This window comes from Aplysia californica, unplaced genomic scaffold (genome assembly GCF_000002075.1).
Source record: "Aplysia californica isolate F4 #8 unplaced genomic scaffold, AplCal3.0 scaffold00154, whole genome shotgun sequence".
In the NCBI taxonomy this organism is placed as follows: Eukaryota; Metazoa; Mollusca; class Gastropoda; order Aplysiida; family Aplysiidae; genus Aplysia; species Aplysia californica.
In genome coordinates, this window is record NW_004797424.1 from 1,277,437 (window position 1) to 1,287,791 (window position 10,355).

Here is a 10,355-nt window from a genome sequence, read left to right on the forward strand (position 1 = left end):
CAAACCACAGAAACCACACACACAAAGAAACACGACTTTGTGCCAGTCAGGAAGCCGACCGATCCATTGACAATAAAGCAACCGTTAGCTAACGACGCGAATGCATTCACCTCACTCAGCCAGATGCAATATGCCTCGCACGTGCTGAGTTCCACAGACACACAGTCGCGCTCACGCACAGTCTCACATGCTCCGTTTTTTATACCCGAGTGCATACCCGCTAGCACACGTCCTTCGCCTTATCGCACATTCTTTGCAAATAAGTGAAACCCCGCCCCTTGCTGCAAACATTCTGAAATCTCAGATCCTGCTCTATTGTTTCTCTTTCTTTTGTTTAACCCTCCACTGCTGTGCAGGCTGGCTTAATGCACTCACGCTTACGTTTTCCCAAACTGGTTCTCTGTCATTTTTCCTATAGGTTTATAAAAGATATTTTTTGAAGATGTTTTCGCAACGTATGCAGTTTGTTATTCTTAATAGGGGGAAGCATATTATTACGGCTTTGTTCAAATGTCTCATGAATTAGCTATTTCTTTTCTTTTCTTTTCTTTTCTTTTTTTTTTTTGGGGGGGGGGGGAGGTTGTCTGGACCATACAAACGTAAATGGAATCGATTCAGCATTGATAGGGTTAAATTTGCTTCAAATCTCGTTTGTTTTCTATTAGACAGATTTTGTTTTCGAGGGAAGCGAAAATGGGTTCAACTATTAGCCATTATAGTATCGTGTGCTTCTGAAGAGCCTTGGATGTGTTTATAAGTCGAAATATTACGAGGTATTTTTTTTCTTTTTAAAAAATAATTTGGATTGATGGGGTGACTATCTTTTAAATGTAAGCCGCCAGCAATAAGACTTATATGAGTTAAAGCATCCAGGAATGCCCAGCCTTATCAAGTACTATAAATGTATGTTTCCACGCAGTTTAATTTTAATTTTAGCTTAAAATTGGTAAACGTTTTACTGTTTTTGCAACACAATTAGGTCGCATAAGAGCTGAAGACTAGAAGTGTAACTAGAGAGTAACGTGCAATGAAAAGAAGGGGTAGAGATAAGATAGATGATTGCTATTAATGAAGGAGCAAACCATACCAGAGCGCCCGTCAACTACCCACCAAATACATTGCCATGTGGTTTTGCAAATATAAACCTGAACTTTCGATTTACTTCGGCTTGACATTTGACCTCATCAACTCGCTGGCTATATGACCTAGTTTAATTTATCGTACGTTTAAGCTTCTATCACAAAATACCCTGTTGTTCTTTGTTCGTTAGCCCCAGGGTTATACAGTTGACACTTGCAAAGAAACGAGTGCGGGTGGTTGGCGGATGCTCTGGTGTGGTTTGCTCCTTTTTTCCTATCAAACATCTATCGCACTTATCTTCCTCCTTCCTTTAAATTTTATGTTACTCTCTTGTAACACTTTCTCTAATCTTCAGCACTTAAATGATCTTATTGTGTTGCAAGTGCCGTAATACTCTGACTAAAACCAAAACTAAACTTCAAGTTTGCCAAGAAATGAATGTAGCAAACTGTATCAATTATAATCCTGTGAAGCAGGCATGGGAAAACTGCGGGCCTGGTCCAGAATCGGCCGGTAAGCAATTTCAATCTGGACGACGAGTCGACCCATTAATTACAATAAAAGGGGTCTGTCATGATTTGAGGATAAAAAAAAAGAAAAATAGTCCATCTTGAAATGAAAATTAATAGTTTCCAGCAAGCAGGAAGCGATAGCTCTAATTTCTCTCATGAAATACTCCTGGGTGACATATTTTGCTAGTCTGTTTCAGATACACTTATTTAGAGTTTGGATATTCAAACCCATTTCACCTAATACTTTTCTCCTGCTTTGGCCGGCGAGATATTCGGGAATCACTTAATCTAGCCCACGAAATGGACATACATACCCTTAGCTGCCATAAAGTATAAAGCTTATAAAGCTGGGAGTTTTGTGCCAGTATACTTCGCCTTGACGTTAGTGGCTTCTTCTATCGTCTGCGCGATCAGCCACCAAATCTGCTGACGAAGACTTGCAGACGTGAGCTCCCGCAGGGATGCTTGACCTTCGGCTGGCACAAATTATTGGCTCTTCTACCTGCATTCTAAGGACGTGAGTTCGATTCCCAAGAGCGTAAGGTCATATCACTGAGTGCACCCATCTTCCTACTGCAGTACACTATCCCACAAAACCTGTGTGGATGGTTGGTGGGTGCTCTGACGTAGTTTATTCCTTCTTTCCTGTCCAACATATATCGTTGTTATCTCTGCTTCTTTTATTTATATGTTACCCTCTCTTTCTCTCTCTCTCTCTCCCTCTCTCTCTCTCTCTCTCTCTCTCCCTCTCTCTCTCACTCTCACTCTCTCTCACTCACCCTCTCTCTCTCTCTCTCTCTCTCTCTCTCTCTCTCTCTCTCTCTCTCTCTCTCTCTCAACACCTTTAATATTTGGGACGTGTATGACCCATTTGCGTAGCCAGTGCTGTAAAACTTTTACTAAAACTAAAATTAAACAGGCATGCAAGGTGGAAGCTGCCCGCCTCTTAAATGATCTAAATGATTTCAGTGAGAGTTTCTATCCATTACACGATAAACGACAGTGATTAAATGCATTTTAAAAGTTTATTTAAAATGGAAAGCAGTAAGCGGAATGTCACCTGTAATTACTTCTTTGGCCCCCTGAGTAAGTGCATGTTTGGAAGATCCTATCTCATTTGGGAAGACATTTTAATGTTTTAGCAAATTTGGCTGTCATACTTAATTGAAAAGTGTGTGTGTGTGTGTGTGAGAGAGAGAGAGAGAGAGAGAGAGAGAGAGAGAGAGAGAGAGAGAGAGAGAGAGAGAGAGAGAGAAGGGGAGGGAGGGAGGGAGAAGGGAGAAGACGAAAGAGAACCCAAGATAAGACGTAAGCACAAGTGAATGAGTGTGTGAATGCGCGAGAGCACGGGATCACATACTGGGTGCCAATTAGTATCCTTTTCCGAAAAAATCTTCCTTTTGAACCCAAATTTACTAGGGTTAATAACAGTGTTGCGTAGAATTTCATAGAATTCCATTTCCATTCTTAAACTAAATTTCGATTTCGCCACTGGAATACAATTACATAGCATGGTAAACGTGCCAAGCATGTGTGCCTCTGGAATAGGCTGTTGGTGAAAGGGTAAACAAGAGAGGCCATGAGGGTGAGATACAAAACGAGGAGTATGATGGAAGGGAGGAAGGAGAGAGAGAGAGAGAGAGAGAGAGAGAGAGAGAGAGAGAAGGAGAGAGAGAGAGAGAGAGAAAGAGAGAGAGACAGAGAGAGAGAGAGAGATAGAGGGGGGGGGGCGGCGGTGATAGAAAGAGGGAGAGACGGACAGAGGGATACAGAGAGTTGTCAGAGTGGAAATTGTGAAATGGCACAGGTTTAACGTCCCTACTAAAGCTATTAGGTTATTTCAGAAGCAGGGCCTCCGAGTTTAAGGTCCATTTCGGAAAAAGACCAAGCCAAATTGGAAATTCATGTAAAATGCCTTTCTAATTTCTAATGACACAATTTGGGATCGAGCTGAGGCCAGAACCCTCGAACCTGCAATCTCACGAAAATAGGTCTGCTAGTCTAACCACCAGGCAACCGACACCATTTTCGAAGTGGTTAACGTCTAAAACCGAAAAATATGGAGTTAGTACAAGGTAGCACTAAGCCTGTAGTACGTGTTCTTATCGTTGGCTCTGCTAGCACACAGAATGAGATAACCAGCTTGTTTATTATATTAGTTCATACACTTGACTTGACGGTTGAATAACAGGACTGTACTGTACACGGATGACCACACCGAGAAAGGGCGACTTATGACGTCATCGCATGGCTGTAATCGCTTACAGTATCGACTTCAACTAGATGAGGTAGGTACGATGTCGATTACAGCTAGATCATGTAGGTTGTGTTTTGTCTCAATTATTGAAAACTGACGTCTGTTGAATGACCATGAAGTTAAGTTGGGTTTTTTCAGTTTTTTCGACACTAATTCTGAGCATAAGATTTCTACACACAAATATAATAATCCTGTAATAATAATACACCAAATTTTGGGCACCTGAGCAGAAATGAACGGAGGTAAAGCTGAGCAATAAAATTAACATCAGCAGACATCGCCAATGTATCACCACAAAGGAGAAAGGAAGATATTAGTTAAGCTGTTCACTGCCTACAATCTTAAGGAGAGGGCAGAGTGAGAATTTTTCAGGGGATTACGTTTTAAAATGCTACCAATGAAGTCCCAAGCCTATTGAGAGAGTCTTATTTTCATCTATTGTTTGTTTTAGTAGAGGTTTTTCCACTGCATAAGGTCATAATATGAGCGCCATGGGGTGGATGTCAACAGAGAAGTCCTTACAGGGAATCGGGCTTACTCGGCTCACCCCTCTAGCTTCAACTGCACAAAGTCTGCTTCGACTATCAAGGCGCCCGGAAATAACGGGTTACAAGAGTATGACAAACATGCAAAATGACGATAGTAAGGATTAGGAAAGAAAAAGCAGCAGTTCCCTGTTTCACCGTTATGAGCATGACATTGATGAATCAGCCCATTTACAACATATAATTCTACTGTGCATAAGAACATATTATTGCCCCCCCCCCCCTTTTGGGAATGGCTTAAAGAGACTTCTGTCAGTAGCACCGCCTCGGGGTGGGGGGGGGGGTATTTTCATTTGTTTTTCTAACTTAATCTATAAGGTGCAAAAACACGACGAAAGCATTGAATATGGATTATAGATACCATGATATATGCCATCAAGCTGAGGTATTCGCTTAGCACACTCGCTGTTCCCCGGTCCTTTGGGAATGCCCAGCAAGCTTACGAAACGTACGTAGCCAACATGTGTGTGCTTCTGGCATAGGTGGTCACGAGAGGAAAAAAAAGTGATAAACAGGATGTTGATGGAAGGGCAAACAAGAAAGGCCAAGAGGGTGAGGGGGAAAAACGAGGAATATGATGGAAGGGAGGAAGGAGGGAGAGAGAGACAGAGAGAGGGGGGTGAGAGAAGGAGAGAGAGAGAGAACGACAGACAAAAAGCTACAGAGATATGTTTAGAGAGAGAGAGGGGTGAACAGACAGACAGACAGACAGACAGACAGACAGACAGACAGACAGACAGACAGACAGACAGAGGAGACAGAGTGTGTATGAGAGAGAGGCAGAGAGAGACACAGAGAGACAGAGCTGGTGAGAAAGAGAGAGAGCATGTAATTGTAAAAGTTTCCCCCCCCCCCTCAACCCATAACCTACATAATGAATTTAAATTATTTAGGAGACCGGCTGCTGCGGCCTTGCCTGTCAGTGTCTGCCTAGGCTGAGAGGGATAAATCTACAGTCCTAGCAGAAAGACCAAGACAGTCCGAGAAAGACCGAGATAGTCGACGGAAATCCTAAGCACACGGGAATCAGACACACGTTTTCTAAGCGCAACGGCTTTGCGCTGTACTGCTTCACCAAGGACACTACTATGAGAGAGAGAGAGAGAGAGAGAGAGAGAGAGAGAGAGAGAGAGAGAGAGAGAGAGAGAGAAAGAGAGAGAGAGAGAGAGAGAGAGAGAGGGAGAGAGGCAATGAGGGAGAGAAGAGAAAGAGAAAAAAAAGAAGGCGGAGGTTGGTAAAAAAGTAAAGAGTGCCACAACACATTACTGCAAAAAAATATAATGTTTCAAGTCAACTTGATGCGGAGCAGTTGGAGATGTTCTTTTATAACTTTGGAACAGAAAGAGAAGAAGCTATGGATGATGTGAAAGACGAGGTGTGAAAAGCATATTATTTCATTTTAAACTGTTGATTAACAGTGAAAATATTGCATTTCAGCAAAGTGAGAATGGGAAAGGAAGTAGATAATACAGAATTCTAATAAAGCAATGAAATTGATGACTTTGTTTTCAGTTTTTCACCATAAATGCCAAACATATTTGACTATGATTCTTATCACTTGAAGTTTCACAAATAGATTAAAGCGATATAATTTTTTAAAATAAAACATTTCCCTCAAGGCAAAAACCGAAAAGAGTACCACATACACATACGCATAAACACAAACACACACACACACACACACACACACACACACACACACACACACACACACACACACACACACACACACACACACACACACACACACACACACAGACACAAATACATACACAGACAGAGTGAGTGAGAGAGACAGAAGAGAGAGAGAGAGAGAGAGAGAGAGAGAGAGAGGGAAAGAGAAGAGAGAGAGGGAAAGAGAGAGATTGAGAGAGAGAGAAAGAGAGAGAGAGACAGAGACAGAGAGCGAAAGACAGAGAGAGAAAGACAGAGAGGGAAAGACAGAGAAACAGAGAGGAAGGAGGAGGGGAAGCTGGAATGAAGTCCCAAAAAGTAACTTCATTTGTTCACCCTCACTCACTCAAAGTGAGGCAGGCAATAGCCTTCAAAGAGCATGCTCGAGCTGTCAGGCGCTAACCTCACAGTTTACGATAACTGTACTCACCTCCACTTTACTATCACGCACGGCTATCCGTTTGACTGCCTGTGAATGTGCACATGAGTCTGAGGAGAGCATGCGTTCAGCAGCAACGCTCACAATTACTCACCCTCACCAGGGCACGCTCCTCCTGGTGGTATCTCTGCTCACACGGGCGCTGCAGCTCGGGGTACTCACTCACAGCGCGAGAGAGAAGAGAAGGGAAGGGGCAGGCAGGCAGGCAGGCAGGCACCCAGCGTCTCTGAACTCACCCTCCTCTGCCTGTTCCCTCTGATCTCACGAGTGTGGAGTGTGGAGATACACCATCTCCCCCCTGGCATCCATTCCCCTCCCACCCATCCCCCCACACCCTTACCTCTTGTCTTTTTTTATCTTTTCTTTCCTTCCCACAAATAAAACAGGAAGAAAGAAATTTTTAAAAGGACGGGAAGGGGAAGAAGGAAATAGAAAAAAGGGATGAATAGGGATTGGGGGTGGGGGGGGGGGCGTCTGAAGGAAGGCACAATCTCATCGGTTGAAAGGGGGAATGTTAGAGTATGTTGATGAGATGTGAAGAAAAAGAACATACTCTAGCCTGTCTGTGTAATTTGGAAGAAGGAAGTTGTAGACTCGAAGTAAACAGGTCATTTGTATTTTTAGTTTCAGTGAGAGTTTTACAGCACTTGCGACACAATAAGGTCGTATAAGAGCCGCAGATTAGAGGTGTTACAAGAGAGTGACAAACACATAAGAGAAAGGGTGGAGATAAAGACTTCAGATGTTTGATAGTAAAGAAGGTGCATGCCACACAAGAGCCGCCCATTGCCATTCGTTTAAGCATTTTCTCAGTATCGCTGGCCAGCTATTCACATAATAATATTATTATAATAAGCCTATTTTTTTTCTTGTCTTCTTTTTGCGGTTTCTTAATAATATGTGGTATCGGTTGCATATGATGTACAAAGGAAATACCTAGTCGAAATTCAAATTCTAAATTAAATGTTGAAATAAGCAAAAATTGATCGTAGATACAGTTTATGGAAAAAATGAAACATTTTTTCTCTCTCCCGAAAAAAAAATGCTTTGTACAGATTGTGCTAATATTTCTGATAAGTTCCCTCAACATATATTCAGATTCAGTTGAGTAACGTAAATATTCTTTTCTGTTTGCTTGTTTGTTTGTTTGTTTGTTGTTTTTGTTGTTGTTTTTTGTTGGGGGGGGGGGTTGGCTGTTACCTGTTGATGGGATTTTTTTTTTACAATTGTCTGAAGAGACAAAGTCATAATGATATTAGATAGACATAACAACCACACGCGTGTAAGTAGTCTATGTCCCATAATAAATTCTTCTCGTTCGGCAGTCCATGGATATCGATGATGAGTTTGATTGTGACGTAAACCAAACGTTTATGGGCCACGCGGCCTGCTTTAGTCCTACAGTATTTCCTTCATCTGAGACATTGGAAGTCTGGTTGGCGGGTACTCTGGTGTGGTTTGCTCCCTCTTTCATATCAAACATCTATCGTACTTATCTCTCCTCCTTCTTTTAAGCGTTTGTTACTATTTTGTAACACCTCTAATCTACAGCATTTATATGACCTTATTTTGTCTCAGTGCCGTGAAGAAAATATAATACAAAAACAGTGGCAGTCTGGTTGTGATGTTCTGCAATGTGTGATGTCGTGAGAGTTTAGGTACATTACTTGGCTTCTCCGTTCTACTGAAGTTCTGTGTGGCACAATAATATAACCAGTGTGAGACTGGGACTAAATTTAATGATAATATCGCCACGTCAGAGGATACAATTTAATGCCTAAGTCATTTTTAGCCATTTTTGAGAAAAAAGGAAAAAAACTGTTTCTTTCGGACAACTGACTCTGTGCAAAAGCTTGAATATTGGTACACTCAAGCGATTTTATATATGGATTATTCTTTTGTCCAAGTGAACTATATTCCCAAGCTGGCTCTGCTTATCATTTCAGAACCAAAAACCCCAAACCCGCCAAAATGGCATAAGCAATTACCTTATGATATATGATTTTGAATATTAAACTGACCGTGAGTTTGTCCATTTTACCTTCTTTGGTTTGTTTAAAGCAATAACACAATAACTTAACGAACTGCGCTCTGCTGACGACTAGAGCCTCATACACCATGACCTGGACAGCCTCCAAGAATATATATATATATATATATATATATATATATATATATATATATATATATATATATATATATATATATATATATATATATCACTAAATTGTGCCAGGCATAAGGAAAATACGGAATGAAATGAGCTGAACTAAGACAGAAGTGATGCAGATCTCCTGAAACAAAACTCCATTAAACATCCAAGTCAACAACGCACAAATGAAAACAATTATAAGAATTCAGATACCTTGGAAACATGTTCACAGCAGACAGGAAACTGGACAAAGAATGTAAAACAAGAATATAAAAGGCAAATGCGGTCACATATCGACTAGCACCCATCCTCTCCCACCAAAGCATCCCAAAGTTGAAAAAGAGCCAACTAGACAGATCAATCTTAATACCAACCCTCTTTTACCAGTGCCAGACCTGAACCCTCAACAAAGCGCAGCAAATTAAGATAATAACACAGTGCGCAACGTTGAGGAACAACAATAATGAAGTCAGCTTGGGGTACGGTGACTTGGACCTGACATGAGAATGAGGCCACTGTAGAGCTGGGCGAAGAGTCGATTCCGGAACCGATTCCCGCGATTAATACTAAGGAAGTTAAGTTCCGTCTCCTTTTTTACGTAGACCAACGATTGCCAGTTATTTTTATCATTAAAATCTTCTTTTTGTAAAAGAATTTATTTTTGAAAAAAAAAAGAAGTTGATGCTTCGTAGTATTCCAAAATCAAGATTATCCTAAATTCTGAAGACGTTCGGCACCAACCAGGTAACCACAGGGGAAAAAATCACATCATTAGAATGTAAGTAATTGGGTTCGGAGTCGATTCCTACGATTCCTAGCTTTCAATAATCGGGAACCTAGCCGCCCAGCACTCTCCGGGGCCTACAATTGTTTTGTTGTTTGTTTGGTCGGTTGTACTTTTTCCCTAAAGGGCAAAAAAAAGGAAAGAAAAGTGCTCCCCGTGATGTGCATTTGTCCAACTGTGATGTATGGATGAACTGGACAAAGGTTTTTTTGGGTCGAATGAATATACGATTACACTGTTTCCTGCATTGCAGAGTGATTTACAAAAACATACTATGCTGTACCTAAACTTATCTGTGGAAACTTTGTGTTTTGTATGACAGTGTGCAATATTCTGAGATATAGATTCCAAGGGAGTAAGCTTTTTCCAACCATGTAAAAATAAACTTTGGTATGTCTTTGCGGGCGATTGGTGGGTGCTCTGGTGTGGTTTGCTCCTTATTTCCTACCTAATATCCATCGTCCAGACCTCTTCTTCTTTTTGTGTTTGTTAATCTCTTGTAACACCTCTAATCTTCGGACCTTTTATGACCTAATTGTGTTGAAAGAAGCGTAAAACACTTACTACAACCTAAAAAATATCTCTAAGATGCTACTAAACCTTCAGATTCGTTTTTTTTCTTTGAGTTCAATGGCCTATTAGACAAAAATAGGTCAAATCGATGACGAAGCGTTTAGCCCAGTTGCCAGAGTAAACAAAAGGAGGGGGGAAAAAAGAAAAGAGGTATGAGGTAAAAGGTAAAAGAAGGTGGTAGCGAGCATGCCCCAAAGAGAACGTCGGTAAGAACCAACGAAAAAAAAAGAAATCTGTACGTATTAGTTTACTCCGTCTTTGTTATCGCTCCTTCTTTCTCTCTCTCTTTCTCTCTCTCTCTCTCTCTCTCTCTCTCTCTCTCTCTCTCTCTCTCTCTCT

The 10,355-nt window shown here is 41.2% G+C and overlaps 1 protein-coding gene across 3 annotated transcripts in view; it reads right to left on the reverse strand.

Moving 5' to 3' along the window:
* The window catches only part of LOC101845166 (cadherin EGF LAG seven-pass G-type receptor 2), a 46,596-nt gene extending 37,627 nt beyond the window's left edge, over positions 1-8,969 (reverse strand). Inside the window, exon 1 of one of the 3 annotated variants that reach the window (XM_035969554.1) lies at positions 8,873-8,969. The gene's annotated coding sequence lies outside the window, so the exon portion shown is untranslated. Of the gene's footprint in view, positions 1-6,498; positions 6,752-8,872 lie in introns of those variants that run through there. The other 2 variants (XM_005097434.3, XM_005097432.3) reach the window with 2 other exon arrangements.
* Between the last annotated feature and the right edge of the window lie 1,386 nt (positions 8,970-10,355).